Genomic DNA, 24,517 nt, shown 5'->3' with positions numbered 1-24,517 from the left:
AAACAGAGTTAAATCAACACTTTCAAAAGGGTTGGCACATTGACACCGAAGTAAGGGTTAATTTTAACTCTGGGCAGAGTTAAAAAAGTAACTATATTTAACACCGCCTGGTGTAATATATTGTTATTTTATTCAACTCTCTTGAGTGTAAATATGGTAAAAAGGTCAAATAGACTGTAAATTACAAAAGAAAAAAACATTTTATTTGAAAACATTCACCACTTCAACAATTCATTCAGATTTTAAAATGCAACAATGTCAAATATGCTTTAAATGTTTTATTAGTACAGACAGTATCAACAGAATATGTATGACCAGTGCTCAAAAAGGCTGTTTCAGTCCTTTGGTCCAAACTTGATGTTTCATCAGAGCAATTTGAAAGTTCAATATAGCGTCACTCATAGTTTTCTTTTGAATGCATAGTTTTCTTCTGAAATTAAATTTTAAACAACTTGGCGTGCAAATCTTTCACTGCTGGTGTTTCCTTGGTCCTCCATATCAAACACAGCAGTTTAAATGAAGGTATAAATGCTGTAAACTTGTGTGAAAACAAACTGGAGCTAGGAAATCTCATCAAGCATGTCCTGTGAATGAAGTGCTTCCCAGCCACAGGATGACCTTTTTATCCATGACGATGTAGTAGCTGCTGATCGCTCGTCTGGTGGTTCCTGATGCACGGATATAGGGTGAAGCTCATCTAAGAACTCTTCAAGACTCCAGCATGACTAAGAAAAATGTTTGAAAACAAATTGCAATCAAATTCTATGATATATTTAAAAGAACATTTAAAGTAAATGAAACATTCAAGAAATCTAAACTCACCTTTTGAAAATCTTCATGATGATCCACAACTTGACTCTCCCAGCTAGTTGAGGTGACAGGATATGGAAAAGTAGAAAAAACACATACATCACTGTTGGATCTACAAAAACAATTAGGTTAAACACTATGACTAGAACTGGAAAAACAGGCAGCTGTCAGTCCAGAATCCTCAATTTAACACAACACTTGGAGCAAAATTTAGAGGAGCTCAAAATCTTTTATATCATTTAGTGATGCTGACTTCCCCAAAATATTGGCCACAGTGTAAAAAATATTCATAAATTTACAGTTTTCTGTAAGCGTGTGCGTGCGTGTGTGTGTGTGCGTGTGTGTGTGTGTGCGTGTGTGTGTGTGTGCGTGCGTGCGCGTTTCTTTACCAGATTCAACTTGTTAGGCCCTTTCAGGTCCAGTATTGACGCCACCTTTACTGGAGTCTAGCAGATGTTTCAGGTCTAAATATAATCTAAAATATTAGGATAAGCAGAAGAGAAAAAGTGCAAAGCAAAGAGCAAAACATTATTTAAGTAACAGTTCACCCACAATACAAAACTTATCACCTTCATGTCATTTGTTATTCTCTAATGCTCTAATACCCTCTCAGCTTATGTGAAACAAATACAGAACTTTATCAAACATACCTTCATTATTATCACCACATATGACCAAGAAGGTGTGCTTGGTCATTTCACCAACTCTGGAAATACACCATCCGTCTCTAATCAGCCACTGTCACAGGGTCTTGTGTTATTGTATAGAGAACTGTGGCTGTTAAAAAACAACAAAAAATTAGTATCTAACACATATGCATAACCTTCAGATAAAAAAGAGAGATGAACATCACAAAGTATGCCTCACACTTTTTCAGATATCTTTTGATTCAGATGTTGATTATTGATAATAAATCTACAAATCAAACCTGTATCATCATTAGGCTGCTCAAATATGAATCAGTTGATTAATTTTACAGACAGGTGGCTGTTTACAACGCACTAAATTGTCTTTAATAAAACGGAAATGTTGTGTACAGTAACGTTACATGCTAAGTTTAGCCTATAGTTTAAAGCACAATATCATACGGGAGAAAAAGCTTGACTAAGATGTTCCTGACTACATAAATAGCCTAACTTACTAACGTCAGACATCCCGAGTTGGGAAAAGTCATTTTCGGGGGATACAGAGTCGATTTGCGGGAGGTAGCGGGAGAGATGAGTACCTGAAGAGCAATGGAATGAGTTGCGCGCGACGTACCTAAAGAGCGGTGGGGGTGACTTGCGCGCGACGTACCTGAAGAGCTGGGAGGGATGCGGTGGAGAGGGGTGTACAAAGTATTTAATGATCGGGCGGGAGACGCGCGATTTCCGGGAGATTATCATTCATTTGCGGGCATCTACTTGGGCATCTGGGAGTCTCTGTGCATTTGCGGGATAACGTTAACGTTAGTCCCGCAACTTCCGGGAGACTTCTGTAACGTTATATGACGGCCACGAATGAACCAGTTTAAAAGGGCCGCGGTGTTTAAAATAACCAAATTAACGTACACGAATAACAAACAATCATATGTTTTAGTCAGGAAGCCTTTTACAAGTACGCATATGTTCATTTACTCACCAGATATGTTTTAGAAACTCTCCTGAGCTTATGGAAACCGTCCAGTGTTGCTGTTAGCATCCGGCCAGAGTAGGCTAGGCTGCTCCGGGGATTCCCTCGCTAGTTTGCTTCGAATTAAAGGAGAAGTGTCGATTTTATTTTACAGATGGGTAACGAACAAAATGGCATTAAACGTGACAGAAATGTGTTGAACATGTACATTTGATGTTTTTATGCACTATGTATGCGTGAGCATTTATAAAAACATTCTTGAAAAGATGTCAATAGTAATGCAGTTAAGCTAGATACACAAACGACCATGAATGAACCGCAAAAGTTTAAAATTGTCACTCCATTCTAAAGTTATTAACTTAACAATATGTTTACAACTGTATTTCCTTAAAGAAAGTCAGTAAAATACCAACATTTAGGTAGTTTGACTCACCAGTTGCTGTTCTAAACCTCAGATGGAAAATGGCGTCTGGAAAATTCTTCAGTGACTGGGGCTGCATGAATTCCCGGATGTTGGAAATAACACCACCAAGTGTTGAAAAGATAACTCCTTGATTTCGCACTGAATAAAATCAATTCTAACTCTTATTATATTCATTTATCAAAATCTAACTCTTTAACGTCAACACTTTACTCTGAAATGCTTTAACACCGAGAATTTAACTCTGATGAATTTGCTGTGTATGTCCTGGTCCCTTCAGGTTGGGGGTTTAGCATAGGGCTAACAACTCACCTCATAAAAATTAGACGTTACAAAACATCAACACAGTGCGTCTAAATATCAGCTTCTATATAAACGACCCTGGGAGCAAGTATATGATATTATATTATTTTATTCATTCATTCATTTTCTTTTCGGCTTAGTCCCTTTATTAATCTGGGGTTGCCACCGCGGAATGAAGCGCTAACTTATTCAGCACGATTTTACTCAAAAGAGCCAGTGATGTATTTAAGGTAGTGCTTTAGATTACACTATGCATTTTACAAGGGAACTGGAAAAACCTCAAGCTTCTGCAGTTGTTAATTTCAGTATGATTATTTACAAGTGAAACAGAATATTGAATAGGGACGAAGCTTTTTGCTCTTCTCCTCTTATCTTTCAACAATTAATTTTAAATAAAAAATGTAAATAAAAAAATCACATCACTTTTCACATTTTTAAGTAGCAAACTAACATTAAATTAAGCAAACCAGATAAAGACTGTTTCGAGCAGAGGCAAAAGTTTTTGTTTTTACTTGCACAGATAAATTGTTCACTTTAAGACTAACAATGTGCGCAAGCAAAATAAACATCGTAAACTTTGCTTTCATGCAGTCTTTAAGATGCTGAATATTCAGCTTTGACATGATAAATTGCATTCTAAAAGTATATTAAAATGGCTAACAGTAATAAAGTAAAACAATGTTACTGTTTTTTAAAAGACAGATAATTACAGATTATAGTAGCATAAGAGCATTTTGACAACACATTTTGGAAAACTCCTACAAGAAGTCACAAATCACATATATGTATTTGTTTGGCCGCACTGCAGTATATTGACTGCTGGAATCATGACAAATGACTGTACTTCCTCCTAGCTTTCCCAATATTTCAGCAGTGTAGGGGGAACCTGTCGTCAGCGCCAGCATGTGTGCGTGTTTTCTCATAATCGTGTGCTTCAGTAGACGAGAGCAGTGACTCACCCCTTCATTCCTCATTAGCATTCTTGGTCAGTAATCACTTAGCGAAGCAAAGGATGCTGGGAGGAGGCTCTTTCCTCTTTCTTCTATCATTCAAACTGCCTCTCTCTCTGCCACAATTCAATTTCTATTGCTGAAGCTGAAACAGATTAGCCGTAGACAATAGATTGAAGAGCGTGAGCAACAGTAAATAATGAAAAAAGCAAGAAAGAACAATAATAATCATAAAGAATGATAAAGGAATCCCTGCTCGGCTTCTTTCCGTTAATTCTCTGCAACGTTTTATGACTTTAAAAAGATATTGCATTTTTAACCTGTGTGTCTAAATGGTCTCTCCTGCAGGGACTCCAGTCCATTTTGAGCATGTGTAACAATGCACCAGGAGAGAGCTGTTATTAAAATAATAGATTTTCACAGCACTTTTCGGCGAATTTAATCAGCTATGAGCCTTTGGGCTGACCCAAATGGCTTAAACCACACAGAAACCCTTATCATCAGTGCCTTTTTAGTACTTCTCAAATTGTAAACGGTCTTCGCAGTTGAAATGATTTCAACAAAGATCTGATGACACTTTTGAAATGATTTATATGCTAATGGAGTTAAACCACAGAGTTTTTGCTAACTGAAATGAACCTAAATTAATTAATCAATAAAAGATGGGTAGTATAAATAAAAAATAAAACTTACAGTAATTATCAGAATCTTGAAATAACAACACAACTTGAACATAAAACATTTTAATGAGAACTATAATATTACAAAATCTCCGAAAATGTTTTCTAGGCAAATTATATTACACAAGTACTTTATGTTTTAATTAAATGCATTAGTACAACAGTATAAATGTAAAAAATCTGATTATATTATGTTATTCATTCATTTATTTTCTTTTCGGCTTAGTCCCTTTATTAATCTGGGGTCGAACCAGCGACCTTCTTGCTGTGAGGTGAACATGCTACCCACTACTTTATATTATATTATATTATATTATATTATATTATATTATATTATATTATATTATATTATATTATATTATATTATATTATATTATATTATATTATATTGTATTAAATATTTGAGTTTAATTGTTGAAAGATGCTTTTTGAATGTAGGATTATTTGCACTAAATACTGAAGTAGGGTTGCTGAAAATTTGTTGCTGTAGTTGCATTTAATAAAATCCATTGACAGTATCCAATCAAATAAATATTAAAATAAATAGATGGTGCTACATTATATACAATAAAATAATAATAAAAATAATAAAATAATATATATGTATGTGTGTGTGTGTGTGTGTGTGTGCGTGTGTGTGTGTGTGTGTGTGTGTGTGTGTGTGTGTGTGCGTGTGTGTGTGTGTGTGTGTGTGTGTGTGTGTAAAAAAATTGACAATTATATTAGGAATTGCTGATATCTTATCGAAAATTTGTTAAAAACAGCAAATCCAATGTATTTATATTGAACACTTTATACATCATTTTTTAAATGAACATACTCTTCTTGACTTGAATAGCTGTGTTCGTCTGCAAGTAAATTGAAAAATAAAGATCAGAAAATTGTGTAAGTACCCTAAATGAACTTATCTAACATGAAAATTAGACCAACACCGCATCAAGAGCACTCATCAAGATAATAAAACTATTGTATTTCCACAATAGCCGCAGGTAAGTGGTTATTTGAAAAACTGGCCTTAGCTGTTTTCTGTCAAGGGCAGGGCACCCAGTAGTATCTGGGTGCATCCTTTATGTTGCAAGCTGATATTGCATCTCTCAAAGATGCAATGTCAGGCACAATGCACTCATTAGAGCTAGTGACATCACTGTGGGGGCTAGGGTTAGGGGTAGGGTTAGGTGAGCCCATCAAAAAGCATTGCATGCAGTTCAGATTGCACTGCAGCCAGACTGCTCTCATGGCGGGAGCACTTTGTCATCCAAGTCAAATGTCTCTTGAGAGCGACATTCTTCCAAAACTGCATTTAGTAGAGATTATAAAGTATTTATCAGCACAAAACACAGAGGAAAAGCTTCTGAACCCACTTGAAAAAAAATTAAATAGCTATTTATAGTAGTTAATACATATTTATATGCTTTTGAATCAAAGCTTATGGGAGCAATAAAGTTTCCTATTTACAACTCTTTGTTAATGAATGTTGGGTCTAAAGCTATGATCCAGGGGCATCTAAATACCTAAATACCCCCAGTCTAAGATTTCTAAAAATCCTTAAAATAAGTGTAAGCGAAAGAACAAGGCCCCTGTGTCTTGCTTTAATTCATGGTTCTTATCTCAATGCAAGTGCTCACTTACAGTATATGAAAGTTACTTTATAACATACGGTCTTCTAATTACAGGATATCACTTACAAGACAATGTTCCTTATAGACAATGTAATATATATAATTATCCGCATACTGTCATGTATGTGGAACTATTTAAAAGCTAGCATAGTGCACTGGAACAGTAGTGGAGTTACATGCATGTGATGATCTTTAAGCCCGATAGCGTGAGGATTGTAATAGGATCATATTGACTGGATTGGTTGGATGCTTGGTTGACAGAGCAGCCAGGCCTGACAGTGACATATAGCGGGTATTTCTCCTGCAGAGCCTTAGACAGACAGTCAGCTACAGTCTAACCCTGTCAAAGCCCTCTGTGGATAACAAGACAAGCCAATACGACCACGCAGGTACGCACAATTAAAAACATCAACGCATGCGCGCACACACACACACACACACACACACACACAGTGATTAGTTTTTTTATTGTACAAACTGCATTTTCTATTACCCTTCACCAACTACGCCTTACTGTAAAGTTTGTATAAATTTACTTTCACAAAAAAAAAAAAAAAAATAAATAAATAAATAAATAAATAAATAAATAAATAAATAAATAAATCTATGTTTTATAAGCGGCTTAAAACATTCAGCCCAGGCTTATAGGAAAATACATGCGTTTTGCAAAACGTAAAATGTGTTTCTTAAGGTACGTTTTGGTGCACGTTTCAGATTACAAATCTACCAGTGGTTGTTGTCTACATTTAACATTACTTAGGGTACAAATGGTTTAAGATACACATTCTTTTTGTACACGTCTACGAGAAGCTCACATAGTGAACCACTGAGCTAAAACCTTCTCTAAACCCAACTAAAAGTTTTTTTTTGTTTTTTTTTTTCAGAAGTAAGCATCCGAGAAAAGGTCACTGTGACCATGTAGATTTACCTTGATTTTACATTGCTTCCATCTCATTTGTGAAACTGTGCTTGACCAAACTCAAACCAAACACTGTACAAAGTGAGCTACGAAGCAAACTGACCATGCCAGAAAAGTTGAAAAAGTCATGAAAATAATTATTTATTTGTTGATAATGTGTAAATACCATTACTGTGAAAAGGAACAAAAGCTTTTGCCATCATTCTGACCTGTAGCATTGATTTTTCCTAAGAATTGCAGTCAAACATTTGTTAAAGTACACTTTTGGGGTTTCACAAAATGGAGATTGTATTTCCAGTGAGCCCCTGTTGAAAAAATTGCTGTCCATGGTGCTGTTTCCTTATAATTCCCTTCCTCCTTGTAATAGCTATGTCATACCTATTTCATTTTATAAATTTGTGTCCATATGTCACAAAAACGCGCACACACACACTCATAAGTATGATTGTAAGCACACTCAAAAACACTCAAGCAGATTTAGGAGAAACTCTCTTAGAACATTCATATGCACACAGACAGCTGCTTTCGGCTCAAGCTGTGCTGAATGCTAGACCTGAGAGTCTTTTTGTTCATCTATCTGTGTTGACTTCTCTTCCTTTAGGGACATTCGGCTGCACTTTTTTTTTTTTTTTGTCCAAATGTTCACTATACGCTATTTCTTATTTTCTCTATTGCATATTTGGGTTTAAAACACTTTGATGCCTAAACAATATTCCATAGAACTATAAAAATGCATAAAAATAGGTTAATAAGAAAACCAGCAATAATCAAGAATGATTATTATCAGTGTGAAATCAGTTCAGTTCATACGGCACATTTAGTTCTACAGAACTGCTTGTTTTGTTCTAGTTAGTTCTAAAGCACACAAAACAGGTTTAAATTCGCAAATTGCAAATGCAAATCCATTCATATGTCATTTAAATTTAAACCGTTGATAAAAGCTAATTTTTGCACCTTTTTTTTTTTTTAAATAATTTTAAAAATAAATTAAATAGAATACCGAATGATGAAAATAATTTTTTGAAAATATTTAGAAAATAAAAACTAACATACTTTTTATGCCATTCCATAATTTCAAATATGCTTGTAGCACATTTCATAGTGGTTTAAAACCAAGACGTTTTAAACCAGCAGCATTTTATACAAATGCAGTTTTATTAGCATTTTTTTATTAAAGAAGTTCAGAAATGAAATTAATGTTGAGTAGCATTAAAAGGGTAATGCTGTATCAAGTTTTAAATTAACATACCACCTACACTAAACCGTCTATAAAACCTAACCAATAATTTAACAAAGCAAAAGTGAGATACATATAAAACAACCATGCTGCTTCACCTTGTTTGTCTCTGCTTCTGAGCAAGTTGTATTTATGTATGTTAATTATTATTTGTCCATTACTGGAATATTTATATTTCCAAATAGCATTTGAGACCTTGAGTGACTTTTATTCTAGTTTTTAGGTAGTTATGTACACATTTTAGTAGTTCAAACAAAGTTCAAACTGTATAACTCAGAAATCACAAAATGCAGGGTAACTGTTAATTAACTGACCTTTTTTACACTGTATATCAAAACAGCCATATATGTGATTGATGCAAACTCTAAAATGTATTAGTTTACATATAATTCTTTTAAAATGTTTTATATCATAATTTATTTTATAAGGAACTATGCAAAAGTATTCCTTCATTCGTTGACTATCTATCCATTCTAATCAGCATTTTCTAAAAAAGACAAATCTTGTTGTTTTGCTGCTGCCTATTCATTTCAGCTGAAACCTGATGTAAATTGTCTGTGTTTTTACAAGTTTGCACAAATAGAGGCAGAATATTTCCAATGAGTGTAGGATGGCTTTCTGCTAATTACAGAAGTTCATTTAATTAAAATTCTATCATTGTTCATTTCTTTTTTCAGATGTTTATTTACTAATTTGATTGGTCCAAGCTGCTGTCAAATGACAGTAAATGAGAAACACTATTGTCCTAGATCTTTTTCTATTTTCACTGTATGGTAAAGAGCATCATGAACATCCTAATAAACTTCTCTTTTTTATGGAAAAGGTTTGAACCAATTCAGGGTGAGGGTGAGTAAATATAATATAAACAATGTCTTTAGCTCATTACGTGATTTTATGATCTACACATATTAATAGGTGTAATAAAAATGTCTTTTCCAGTAAATATATTACTGCCATCATTGCTGAAAAGTTAATATGTCTTTCTCTGCTATTTGAAACAATGTATTAAGTGCATGACTGCATTCCTGATATTAAGAAAACCATATTATAGTCATTGTAGCACAAATAGTCTAATTGTTATTTTTCTCTCTCTCTTATATGTTCATCTTCTCATTAATGAGCATTTGGTATCGCTGCACTGTTGCCATAACATTGACAAAAGAAAAGCTGGATCATGAAATTTGAGTCAGTGAGAAGAGTTTGCCAGCATGAGCAGCTCCTCCATGTGCTGCTTGTTTTGTTTTTTGTAATAGAGAAAGGGCTGTGTTATACAACCAAAGCAGGGTTATTTTAGCTATTGACAGGAAGAATTAGCTGGTATGAGCACAGTGTGATGATCAGAATTGAAAATTCAAATGTCACCGCTTTGCAACCATAAGTCAGATAGTAGCAATTGTTAAATTCACTTCATCACAGTTACTGGATTCGAATAATGCAGCACTGTATTGCCAAGCAAGTTCTATTGGTTTTGGCTTTTTCCTAAAACATTATTTTTGTCTTTGATGATGCCATCATTGCCTCTGTGTAAACTATTAAAAAAAAGATAAAAAAAAAACAATGTGCATGTGCATTACGTGTTTTGGTATTGGCATAAGCAAGTGCTTGGCAATCAACACAATAATGTTGGACTGCAGGACCATACAGTGCTCAGCATCATTGAGTACAGCCCAATTTGAAAATGAATATTTTTCTCTATTTATCAGTCAATATAGGCAAAGTATTTTGTTGTATTTAAACAAAACAGATTTATTAATCAGAGATATTCATTACAATAAAATTTTGGTCACCAAACATATTTAGAAATTGAAAGATAGTACAATTAAATTCAATCAAAATATTGCAAAAAAAATATTAAAACTAAATTTAGATTTTTTTATTTTTTTATGCTTCTCTCGATTCTTCTTGTTTTTAAAATTTGTATTTAATAATTTTTTATAACATTGGGTGTACTAATTTTTGGACTGTTATCCTAAGTTATTTTGTTAGATAAGCTCTAGATTTTGCTTCAGTACTGACTACTGTACTCTATACTGTATGCACAAATATAATATTGTAGAGCTTCCTATTAAAAATATGAATGTAAAAGAGAGATTGGTGAGGGGTGTACTTATATATGTTGAGCACTGTATGTGCACAGTTGAGTTAATGTTTCTTTAAAAAATTATCAGCTATTGTCCTAGCATGCATACTTGTGTTTCTTGATCAAATTTAAGGGCCGTGAGTATCTGGAAATGTGAAGGAACTTCAGATTTGTCATCATCATTGTCATCACTGATTTTAGTTCTTTGGCATTTTTATGAATGGGCACACACAGAAATGACAGGGTCAACGCTGACAATGAGTCAGTGTGTGTTGAACTTGAGCCTTAAGCGCCCACATTAGCACCAAACCCCTAGGCCTCGACTTTCAAGACATTCGCAGCTATTAAATCGGTGCTGCTATCCAGCAGTCGTGCATGTGGGAAAAGAGTTTGTGATTTTTGAAATGTAAAAGAACTACTGTCAGTCTCACCCTGTGGGATGAATTATGTAAGCTAAACTACTTCGGTATGAGCTGAGTGTTTCTGGATTATACGAGTTAAATACTGCCCTGCAGACAGAAAATGCAAAGTCGAAGAGCTGAAAGTTGTGAGCTGGAGTGTGAAGCGCGAGGCATGTGTGTCATGAAGTGTAGGTGAAGGGCAGGAATGTATGCTAAAAACTCTCTGGTGCAGTTAAATGCAGGATTTGGGACATTCCTCGTCTCTCTCTGTGGGCACCTGAGATGCTGGGAACTGGGTCACAGAGCTCCGTCCTTTAGCGAGGCATGATGGGACATGCAGAACTCATTTTCTTCTTTATCCATTCTCTTCCGTCTGTCTCATGTGGCAGTGAGTGTTGCCCCGGTCTCATCCCTGGCGTCTGGATTCCCCTGCTAGGCCAAAGCTCTCCACAGAAGGGGTTGTCTCAATAGAGCGGGCAGCCATCCCGCGAACAGCCCCTTTCCTTAGGAGATAGACACGGCTTAGTGCTCGGCTATGTGTGTGTGAGGCATCAGTTTGCTTGGTTAGCCATGGATTTTTTTTACTACAGCCACAGAAGATCAAATGCAGAATTTGTTACTGTACTTCGTATCAGTCAGAGGCATCATGCATTTTCTTTTTCCCAATGGCAACTGCTTCATAAAGTGCCCTAGGCAAGATCAGACACAGTGTAGTTCATTGCTTATGAATAGTTTTCCATTAGTGTGCTTATAATAGAGAATTTATCCAGTCTAAACAGCCAATGATAAGTGTGCATTTTTGTCAGCTTGGACATTTACAGTAGTAAGTATATACTCAGTATTAACCTTTGAATGCATAGATGTTTGCATTTACATCTTAGAAATCATGTGGTTGGCACATGCATTTTTACTTGAATATGTTTATTTAATTTTGTAAAACTATTTATTTACATTCCTAAGCATACTATCATACGTTTTGTTCTTTTGCATTTTATAAAAAAAACATGTTCAAGTACTTACTCAAGTAGTTTCTAATTTGTGAACAAGATAATTGCTTTCAAGCTCACTGTAAGAAATATTTGATATCTAAACCATCTAAACAGGGTAGGTTTTATGTAAATGATCAAATCAATGCTTATTCATCTTTCCGTTTCACACTTTATTTCTATTAATTTTTATATTTATCAATTTTCATTTGCTTTATTAATCATCATTAACTATGAGTAGCTGTAGAGTGGATGGTTTGGTAATAAAAAAAATCCATCATTAATTCTGACAAAACAAACAGATTGTTAATGACTCAAATAGCATTAAATGTGCCATACTGCATTGGTTTAATAAGTTAAATTGTAATCTGATATCTACATAGTAGGTTCATGGTTTTAGTAAGTTAAAAACCAGTTTAATAAGCTTCTGTTTTACTCTGTCCAAAATTGACCATATATAGTTTGTGTCATGATTATTAATGAGCTCTTTTCTGACGTGCCACTCTTGCAGACACACACACACACACACACACACACACACACACACACACACACACACACACACACACACACACACACACTATTTTGCTCACCAGATCTGTTGTGGATGAAGGCTAAACTATAATTAAACTTGACAAAAGAGAGTGATGGAGGTGTATAGAGTTGTGTTTTGAAGCTATTGTAGCTTAGTAACAAGCTCTGCATGAACATAAGACAGTTGAGCTGAGTGATTTGGCTTGATTCAGCAGTTTACATGTGTTTGTTGAAACATACGCATTAAATTGTATATTTAACATGATAGAATGATCAAAATATATTACTAAACATACCATTGTCTCTTTGGAGTGGAGATGAATACATGTGTAATGCATCCTGAGGCAATATTGAAACATGTCTTGTGCTGCCGTTGCCCAGTAATGCACGGTAAACAATTTGGGGCTCGCTTTTTCAAAATCATTTTTAAGTCCCACATACATAGTAAGTAAAATATTTGCTTAAAATAACTAAGGGAGGAAAATGATCAGCGTTGTATCACTAGAAAACGTATGGCTTATCAAGCACAGCCTGAGGCATGCATAATAAAGGGCACCTATGGTAAAAAATCTACTTTTCAAGCTGTTTGGACAGATCTGTGTGTTGGTATAGTGCAGGGTTTTTCAAAGTCTAAGACAGTGAGCCTCCCTTTTGACACAACTTATCCATTGGCGCCCCCCTCCTCCCAAACACGCACGCACGCACACACACACACACACACACACACACACACACACACACACACACACACACACACACACACACACACACACACACACATATATATATATATATATATATACATAAAGACACAGACAGATGTCAGACTGTTAACTCACTTTTATCATCATTTGCATGAAAGTGCAATTATTTTCAGAGTAATAACAAGTATTTTAATATAACGTTTTTAAAACTAGGATGATGGTTCAATATGAATAGAACAGTTCCAAGAACTGTCCATCCCAGTCAAAATAGTGGAAGTTTAGTGGGTCTAATGCTGTCATTAGCCAAAATATTTTGACAAACCACACATAAAGGTTGTGGTTCATCAGCTGGTCCTGTCCACATAAATCATAAACTCAAATACTGATCATCATATCGTCGTCTTTTGGGTTTAAGCCCTGAACTTGAAAGCTTTTGTGGCTAGGGGGCGTGGCCGAGCGCCGTGGGAACGGATTGAGGCCACCGCGTAAGTGGATACACTTGCGGTGCGCACCTGCCTCAGATCCCACGGAAGGAGCTCTGGATCATAAAAGGAGGAACAAGGGCAGAGGAAGCCGAGGGAGGACCGGACCCGGACATATTTTACTTTTGCTTTCAGTTTGACGGCAGTCTCCGTGAGGATCTGCCGTCCGTTTGTTTTGGTTTAGACGGAGCTGCCGTCACTGTCATTAATAAATCACTTTAAAACTGCTTCGGTTCTCCGCCTCCCTCCCGGCGGCCAAAGGGCCGTGAGCTTCATTACAGCTTTGAATCGGGGTGGGTCTCAGAAACCGACCCATTGTATTAGCAGGCATATACCTGTATTCACAGAAGCGAATTCACAGCTATGGCCTTCTGGGTAAAAAAGGTTTTCTTATATTTGACGTATTATTTTTTTCTTTGTTTAATTAAAACGTTTAAATATAATAAAAAATACATATGATAATTAAACTTAATAATTATATTTTTATTATATTTTTTTCCCGCGCCTCCCCTGACATGCTCTGGCGCCCCCCAGGGGAGGCGCGCCTCACACTTTGAAAACCCCTGGTATAGTGTATAGACCATCATACTGGGGTGATATGAACACACCCAGTCCTTTTTTTTTTTCAATTTAACTACAAAAAAAAGGGTCGGCCAATTGGAGCTGTTTTCAAATCGATCGCACCATTACGTAGGTGTGCGATCCCCCCGCCCACCGAATTGATTGACAGCTGCGCGCATGTCAACTACATGTTCCGGTAGTCGCGTGTATATGTCAACAAGACCAGACAGACATACGCAAAGCAACCGGGAATAAAAGATCTGTTCTGTTCGCTAGGATCAGCAATCATCATCAAATGTGATTAAGAGTAAGTTTCACATGTTTAAAGTGTTTTAAAACAGAGTATGTGTGTAATTAATTACAGCGTTTTACTTCAGCTTTACTTCATCAGCACAGCCGCGTGTCAGAACAATTATAAAAGAAGACGCTTCAATCCCGGTTTGTGGAAGTTAAATCAGGTTAATTTTGTACATTAGCATAACAGATATCCACACAGTACTTGAGGTTTGCCTTAACTAAGCTAAGCGCGCTCTGTCTGCCTGCCTGTGTGTGTGTGTGTAATCTGTGGTGTCTGTGTGTGTGTGTGCGCGCGCGCGCGCGTTAACTTTGTAACGATATTGTGTGTGGCTCATCAATGCAACTTCACAATACTGTTTAGTAAAGGCTAGTTCTTACTCTAGTATCTCACAAACGCTACGTGAGACCTTCTTCCTTTAAGTCTGTCTGTTGTCTGACGCAGCTGAGGGAGGAGGCATGTAGTGGGCGAGAAAGTGGGCGGGAAAGAATCGTCTTAAAGGCGCAGTACGACAAAACCACCCCCTGCTGGAAATCAGTATAAAACAGCATCTTGTAAAAGGTATAATGAAAAATCTGATGGGTATTTTGATCTGAAACTTTATATACACATTCTAGAGACGCAAAAGACTTATATTAAATCTGAAAAAAGGGGTAACCTAGGTGCCCTTTAATGATTTCAGAGTTTTTTTTTATATATATCTTTTAATTATCCGGTCTGGATGAATGACCTAAAGTAGATATACATGCAAATGAGGTGTGGTGTCTCACAGAGGCTCACAGTATGCCCATTTCCATATACTGATCTTTTATTATTCTGCTATGCCAGATTTTCATTATAGGGCATCTTTAAGACCTTTAAAGTTGTTATGTTTCTGTTATGCCATCAGTGAGCTTTATTTCAATGAACAATTAATGTCCATATGCTTATATATAAGAATAAGTAAAAACCATTAAAGACATCACACATTTTTAGTTAATCTACTTTTATAGCTCCTGTATTATCTGCAGCAGCAGAGAGACAGATGCATGGCATTGAGTTTAGTTTTAAATAAAACCTACACTCTTACTCAACAATATGTGACTAAGACCATGCTGTATTTGAGCAACGGGGACATTAAATGCTAGATTTAACAGAGAGTCTATTTCCCTCCCTTCTGAGCAGAGTTCAAATGAAAAAATCAGACACAGCCGAAACAGTAAAACCTTTCACGATTAGATAAACACTTGCTCAGGGCAGACAAACCACTGCGTGTGGGCCAGTATTTCAAAATGAAACACTTCTATCGCTATCACATATGTACAGTATACACACACACACACACACACACACACACACACACACACACACACACACACACACACACACACACACACACACACACACACACACACACACACAAACACACTAAAGCCTTAAGAGCACAGTGCAGTGGACCATACCAAATCACAATGTACAAAGATCAATCAGTTCTAATTAGAGAAGAGAGCACAGACCTCCCTGCTGGGGAGAACATGTTACTGCGGAGAGCCTTGTGGATCATGAGAATGGTGGAGGTGGCATTGACAAAGGCCTGTGTCTTGTTTATCAGAGGGTTGCCTGTTAGCACTTTGAGTCTTGAACAGAACGCATTCCCCACAGGAAGGATGAAGTTCACTTACACAAGCTGATCCTCAGTCACAGTTCAGAGGCTGAGCAGCTTTTCTCACTCTTGGACTTTGCCTGTTTGTCAGTCTGTCCTTCACTTTGTCTCTGGGGAAAGTTTGAGCATTAACTGAGAGATCCGGGGTCACAGGGTGTTGGTTGACCGCAGGGTTTCTGAATTTGTCATTCACAGAGTGTGAGTAAACCAGTTTTGCTTAAAGGGAAAGTTCAGCCTAAAATAAGAAATGAAATTAAAATCTTAGTCAATTATATTAATCAAGCACACTGTAAAACAAAGGATGTTAGTCAAAGCACTGTACATTTTTTTAAACAAACAAGAATCAAAACAAGTAAAATAATACATTTTGTGATCTTTTAAAGTCATATTTTAATAGGAAGCTATACAGTATAATATCTGTGCATATACATTAGATTAGTCAATACTGAAGGCAAAATCTCTTAATATATTTGGTGACTAAAATATGATTTTGATAAATATATCTGTTTAATAAATCTGTTTTGTTTAAATGCACCAAAACACATAGCCTATGTTCACTAAGAAATGGAGAAAAATATTCATTTTCAAAATGGGCTGTACTCAAATTGGCTGAGCACTGTAAATGGAAGGCCTCTCTATTTGCTTTATTTAACTTAAAAAAAAGTTGGCTGCTGAATTGTTAACACCCCTCAAACAGTGAAATGGGCAATGTGGAATAATCATCTAAATTCATGGGAAAGTTACACTGAGCATCATCTATGAAATAAAGTTAATCCCAGCACTGCACCTTCCTGTATAATCCAATCAAACAATACTGATACAGTACGAGTACAAGTACGAGTACGAGACGAGGAATAATATGAAAACTGAAAATGAAATTATTTGGGGAAAAATAAATCTTTCTTTACTCAACCTCATGTTATTACAAAACTACAGTTGAATCAAAATAAGAGAACATTTTTTAATAATACGGTATACGTATTTTTTCCATTTCTTTCACCAGCATATAAACAAACTTTGGGGGTTTCTGGTTGTTAAAGCTAAAGAGTTTTTTTATATAAATGTGTTCAGTGTTGGGGAAAGTTACTTCAGAAAGTAAATCATAACAATATTGAGTTACTCTGCAATAAATAACTAATTGCCTTACTTAATTGCTTTTTATGATAAGTAATGCCATACGCTACTTTTGATTTACTTTTGAATTACTTTTTCTCACCTGACTGAGGCTTGATCTCTTTCAGAACTTGCTGTTTTGCTTCTAACTCTGCAGTTAACAACGCACTGTATAACCTACACCTTCATTTAATCATTCATTCATTCATTCATTCATCCATCCATTCATTCATTCATTCATTCATTCATTCATTCGTTCGTTCGTTCGTTCGTTCGTTCATTCATTCATTCATTCATTCATTCATTCGTTTGTTCGTTCGTTCGTTCATTCATTCATTCATTCGTTCATTCATTCATTCATTCATTTTATTTTCAGCTAAGACCCTTTATTAATCTGGGGTCACCACAGTAAAATGAACCGCCAACGTATCTAGCATATGTTTTACGCAGCGGATGCCCTTCCAGTTGCAACCCATCACTGGTAAACACCCATACACTCTCATTCACACACATACACTACAGCATATTTAAGCTTATTCAATTCCCCTGTACCACATGCCTTTGGACTTGTGGAGGAAACCGGAGCATCCGGTTGCAAACCCATGCTAACACGGGGAGATAATGCATACTCCACACCGAAATGCCACTTGACCCAGCCGAGACTCGATCCAGTGACCTTCTTGCTGTGAGGTGATAGCACTACCTGCTACGCCACCGTGCCGCCCCTACACCTTCATTTACCTTTAAAAAGCAGACAACAAAAATAAATAATAATGTAGGATAATTAAATGTTTTGAGAACTTTCTGAAGGCTATTTATGCTGTACATACAGTTTAATGAAAGTTTAAATTAATGTCTTTGCTGCTTTTGTACGTTTTGTCTTATTAGTGAAGTAAAATCACTGTCCATTGAGACTATCCCCTTTTTCTTGTCTCGGGTGGGTACATCGCAGAAATGTAAGGCTGTGGCCTGCCATCTTCTGTCTGTTACCATGGGGAGCAAATTCTCTCATTGAGTGTGTGATTCAAAGTGACTGCTCATTTTAATTCAGCAATTTATATTTCCAAAGCTTATTAATTAAACTTAAAGTAAAAGTAACTCGATTTACATTTTTAAAAAAGTAGTTAAAATATTGCTACTTACTTTTTTAAAAGTAATGTGTTATATTACTCATTACTTAGATACTGTACGTGATATTATTAAGTAACTTGCGTTACTTGTAATGCGTTACTCCAACACTGTCTGTGTTTGACCTAGTTCTCTACTTTTTCTGTTTCCCGCCATCATTCATGCTTCATTAGTTTCTCCTGTATGTGATTTAATTAATCATTATCTCCACTGTATTTAAATCCTGTCCTGTTAGCTGTCAGAGTGAGCACAGATCTGCACTTTTAATTTCTATCAGAAATAGTAGACCATCTGGGTAACTTTGGAATACTCATTTCAGCATACTATGACTTGGGACATACTATTCTAATTTTGAACACTATTTAGGACTGATAGTATGTGAATTGGGACGCAGCATTGGTCTTGAATGAGCTTCCCGGAGGCATTGCATATATGACCGCCAAGTGAACAGACTTTTCTTGAAAGAGACTTTGGTTTCAGTGACTTTTAGAACAGCACATCCATGGGGCGTAGATTTGCCTGTGATATTGGTGGGGATTTAAATTAACCCCCATCTACACCCACCCAAATGTCAGACAAAAAGATAGCTTAATAAAGACTTTTGTTTACTGAGGAGTTTATGCGCATAATCACTTTGCACTCCACCTGAACACATTTTTGCGAGTATATAGCCATTTAAGCATGCACCCGAAAGGGCACCTATGATGAAAATAGTCTTTTGTAAGTTGATTGGACTGGACTGTGTGTAGTTATAGTGTGTCCACTGCCATGATGTGGTGATATAAAGACAATAAGTCTCATTTTAACATTTCCTGAAGTTAAAATAGTATCCAAATCCCTACCACTTTGAGGACCAACGCAACGTGAAATAGGAGTACGGTTTCCCCGCCCTTCAAATTAATTGACAGCGTGTTAAAGGGGTGGTCCACTAGGATATCATATTTTAAACTTTAGTTGATGTGTAATGTAGCTGTGTGAACATAAACAACATCTCTGAATGTAAAATGCTTAAACTTCAATGCAAAGGGAGCCACTGGCTTTTACAGAGCTAGCTTAGCAAAGCCCACAGCGAACATATTTGGGGACTACAAAAAAATACATCCGGGCTAATGAGATCACAAACGTTCCAGGTTACGTGCATTCACTGCGCACACACCTCACACACCAAAGGGGCCTGGCCACAGATGCTTTAGTAGAGTAAGGAAAATGCAGTACAAACGCTGCTATTTCCGTGGATCTTGTTCTGTTTCACTATTTTGCCTTCCAAGGGACGTGAAACAAGGAGAGAAGTGCTTACAGTTTAATTTAATTATGTTCCAGAATATCATAAAAAAAGATACAGTCAATTACAACCTGAAGTATGGAACGCATAGACATCACTTGGACTCGGTACTGCAAGAGCGCAAAAAACCTGATCGGGACATCTCTTTAGTCAACCCATTAAGTAATTGCCACACATACAGCTTTTATATTCCTCATGACTAGTTAAATAACTCTATCATACAGGTGGCAATAGCAAAATAACTAGTAATCATCCTCATCATTAATAACAGTGTGTAAAGTGTGTGTAAAGGCAGTCTATAAGTACAGTATGGTTGAGAGCAGCAGCAGGTGTGTACTGCACAAACATATGCTCCCGGTGGGTTTGTTAGAGGCCTGGCACGACTCCTGCTGCAGATGTTAAGCTGTATTGGCTGAGCTCTGCCTCACCACAGGCAAACAAACCTGCAGAATCAAGCCACCTCACACAGTCTCAGATCACCTTACAAGACTCAGTGATTGATTCAGACGGTCCCACGTCATGTTACTTTGCCTCACGTTGCTTAATATTGCCTCATGCTACTTCACTACCTCTTGCTTTACTTAAGATGACTTCGCATAGCTTCAAACAGTATTGTGTTCTCCTTTTGTTGCATAGTGTTTACATGCAAGGTAATAACTTAGCAGGATTTAGTGGAGCTGAATTTCATTCTCCGTCTGTCTGTGTAAGTAATTATTACCCATCTGTACACTGTAAAGAAATATCATCAATAAATCAGGCCAACATTTTTTTTTATTTTTAATTTTATAAAATACATTAACAATGTTTTTCAACTTCCTTTGATGAATATTTGCTTTCATTTGATTTAACCTGAAGTTTTACGTCTTAAGTTAATATAATTTGACTGTATAATTAAATATAAAAATTTCTGTATAAAATTTGACATTTAAATTTATATATGCATTGATATTAATATTAACTCAACTCTCAACTCAATTTATTTCTAGGGCACTTTCACACACAATGGGTACCAATGTGCTGTAAATAAAAACATATATAAAATCACACATATGTATAACACATAGCAACAGCCATATCACCCTGCCGCTCAAGACTGAATGCATACAAATAAATGTGCTATATAAAACCACATTACTTGTTTACTAGTACTTACTTACAAAGTACATGCAAACATAGAAGGCTGTTGTCGATTTAAGAAAGTTTTACATCGAGGAACTAAAAGAAGAAATAACTGCAGCTATCCAAACAGTTAAGCCCGAGATGCTACAGAAAGTGTGAAACGAGTTCGACTATCAGGTTGATGTCACTCGAGTGTGTGAAGGGGGTCATATTGAACATCTATGAACTTGTTTTCTTCTTAAAGAAACTTATATATATAGAAATTTATATACTTAGTATATGTTGGCAAAAGTATGTTACATGGGTAAAAATTATATATTTATGTTTTATGCAAAAAATAATAATTAGAATATTAATAAAAGTTATGTTATGACAATATGGCATAAACCTTTAACTGTAAATACATTTAACAAAAAAAAAAAAAAAAAAAAAAAAAACTTGGGTAAGAACTAAAGGGATTTTTTTTACCCTCAGATTGTTCATGCATTAATTTTTTTTTGACTTTGTTTCTTTATTAATCTGGGGTCACCACAGCGGAAAGAACCACCAACTTATCCAGCATATATTTTACACAGCGGTTACCCCTCCAGCTGCAACCCATCACTGGGAAACACCCATACACTCTCATTCACACACATACACTATAGACAATTTAGCTTAACCAATTCACCTATAGCGCATGTTTTTGAACTGTGGTGTAAACTGGAGCACCCAGAGGAAACCCATGCCAATATGGGGAGAACATGCAAACTCCACACAGAAATGCCAACAGACCCACCCAGCTGAGGCTTGGACCATTGACTTTCTTGCTGTGATCAACAGAGCTACCCACTGGGCCACTGCACTGCCCACCCTCAGATTTTATCCTAACTAACCATACAACAATGGAAGGATTATTTTGTCAGCATAAAGTGTGTCTCTTTTTATGACAATTATGTCTGGCTTTCTGGTTCAGGGTGATAAACATTAACAGTTTACTCAAACAAATTCTTAGTAAATCAAGTAAACTTTGTATTGACTTTTTCTTTTACAAGTACAGTTGGTCCAACTATCTTTTGGGTTTGGATAAACATATTAGATAACTTCTTTAGGGAAAATAAGTGCTCCAGACTACATCACATAAGCACCTCACATATCTTCAAACTGGCCAGTGTGGCCTTACATTTCTTCAGACGGCCTCACACCATGTCACTCTGCCTCGAGCTGCTCCAGATCGACTCACATCACTTCTCACCACCTCACATTGCCTTAAACTGGCTCCCATCACCTCACACTACCTGACATTTCCTCCAAAATAGCGAGAAGGGATAGCATGGCCATCCTGCTCGCTTGCATCAGTGTCAGCACTGTCCCAGTTACCTGTCAGTGGAGAAAATGAGAGCATGGTGATGTGCTGTCCTTATAACAGCTGGTCTCAGTGCTGTTCAAGTCAGCAGCAATGAGGACGTGACTCAAGCAGAGCTGTGGTGTAAGCCTTCAAAAGACATGTGTGACCCTGGACCACAAAACCAGTCTTAAATTGCCAAAAAATATACAGTTGGGGTCTGAATTATTTATTTTTTCCCAATTTCTGTGTAATGGAGAGATTTTTTTTTACACATTTCTAAACATAATAGTTTTAATAACTCATTTCTAATAACAAATTTTTTATTTTATCTTTGCCATGATGACAGTCAATGATATTTGTTTAGATATTTTTTTCAAGACACTTCTATACAGCTTAAAGTGACATTTAAAGGCTTAACTAGGTTAATTAGGTTAACTAGGCAGGTTACAGTAATTAGGCAAGTTGTTGAATAATGATGGTTTGTTATGTAGATTATCGAAAAAAAAAATAGCTTAAAGGGGCTAATAATTTTGACCTTAAAATGCCTTTTAAAAAATGTTAAACTACTTTTATTCTAGCCAAAATAAAACAAATATGACTTCATCCAAAAGGAAACACTCTATCGGAAACACTATGAAAATTTCCTTGCTCTGTTACACATTATTTGGGAAATATTTAAAAGAGAAAAACATTCAAAGTGGGGCTAATAATTCTGACTTCAACTGTATTATATCAGTCAAAATTATAGATGTTTCTTTTATGCCAAAAAGCATTAAGCAATGAACAAGTTCCATTAATATATTTAAAGAATTTCCTACTGTAAATATCTCAAATTTTGTTTATTAATATTCCTAAGCACTTTATTTTGACAGATTTAAAGCCAATTGTATCTGTTGCATCTTAACCAAGTATTGTCCTTTTCCATAGAAACCATACATCAGTAAAAAGCCTATTTATTCAGCTTTCACTTAATGTATAAATCTTAATTTCTGAAAATTGACACATGATGTTTGTTATTTCATCAATGATAGCTATGTTTTTTGAGGTCTTAGAGTCGCATATACAGTTGAAGTCAGAATTATTAGCCCCCCTGTTTTTTTTCCCAATTTCTGTTTAACGGAGAGAAGATTTTTTTCAACAATTTTTAAAACATAATAGTTTTAATAACTCATTTCTAATAGCTGATTTATTTTATATTTGCCATGATTACAGTAAATAATATTTTAAATAAAAAATATAGCTTGAAAGGGCTAATAATTTTGACCTTAAAATGGTTATAAAAAATTTAAAAAAGCTTTTATTCTCGCCAAAATAAAACAAAAAAGACTTTCTCCAGAAGAAAAAAATATTATCAGACATACTGTAAAAATGTCTTTGCTCTATTAAACATAATTCTGGAAATATTTAAAAAACAGAAAAACTAATTCAAAGGGGGGCTAATAATTCTGACTTCAACTGTTGATGCTCTCCCACAAATGCGACAGACTGTTGCCGGATCTTTAAATATGCTTGTTTACTTTGTTTCTCTCCTACTCTCATTTATCACCCTATATTTTCCATATACAATTTAAAAGCAAGAGGAAGACATATGTGCTTGGGATAAGTTAAAAGTTTGCACTGCGTGCTTTAGTTGCGACTCTGGGGATTTCAGATTTAGCCACTGCCATCAAACAAAGCGAAATCATAGCAAGGTGTGCTTGTTTTGTGCCTACGCACAACATATATCATCAAAGGCTCCTATCTCGCAGTATCACATGAAACCATGGCACATATGGTCCCACACACACACACACACCAATCTTACACTTGCATGTAGCAAACCTCCCACTCAGGCTCTGGTAGGATTTACTCAAAGAATGTTCTGGCAGATGGACAGATTAAGAAAGTTACTGCACTAAAACACTGTCAATATAACATTTCCTTACCTGTGCTTAATTTTAGACCCTCGCTGTGTACGCAGATGTCATTTAGATTTACAGGAAGATCATCATGACTAATTAGGTAATGATCTTGGAGAGGAACCAAGACTCCTAACCAGAATACTTTTGAAAAGTAAGTTTAGACCAGGTGGCAATCTGTCTATTGCACTGACGACTGTATACGAAATTATTGAAAGCGGTAGAGCAAACACTTTGTGTGTAATCAATCAATATCTTGTGGTGTAAAGGTATTGAGTCGCAAAATAAACAAGCGATTTCTATCCCACTGAGGCTATGTTCAAATTCCTCATTTATTTTAGCCTGTCTCGCTTTCACACATACAGACGGCTTTCTCTCTCATTGGGATGCAGCTCCTTGCTTTAGCCCCAGCCCT

At 36.0% G+C, this 24,517-nt stretch overlaps 1 protein-coding gene and 1 long non-coding RNA gene across 3 annotated transcripts in view; one reads left to right on the top strand and one right to left on the bottom strand.

Annotated features, from left to right (window-relative positions):
- Positions 1 to 24,517, top strand: part of elfn2b (extracellular leucine-rich repeat and fibronectin type III domain containing 2b) — a 169,820-nt gene that overhangs the window by 135,934 nt on the left and 9,369 nt on the right. The window lies entirely within an intron of this gene.
- Positions 110 to 2,910, bottom strand: LOC141381355 (uncharacterized). The gene is made up of 6 exons (XR_012401355.1): positions 2,855 to 2,910; positions 2,431 to 2,537; positions 1,461 to 1,587; positions 1,200 to 1,285; positions 823 to 865; positions 110 to 725 (listed from the first exon to the last, which is right to left on the bottom strand). It is a non-coding gene; the product is annotated as an uncharacterized lncRNA (long non-coding RNA).

The sequence above is a fragment of the Danio rerio genome, chromosome 3, assembly GCF_049306965.1.
Source record: "Danio rerio strain Tuebingen ecotype United States chromosome 3, GRCz12tu, whole genome shotgun sequence".
NCBI lineage: Eukaryota > Metazoa > Chordata > Actinopteri > Cypriniformes > Danionidae > Danio > Danio rerio.
This window is presented reverse-complemented; position numbering and strand designations above follow the sequence as displayed.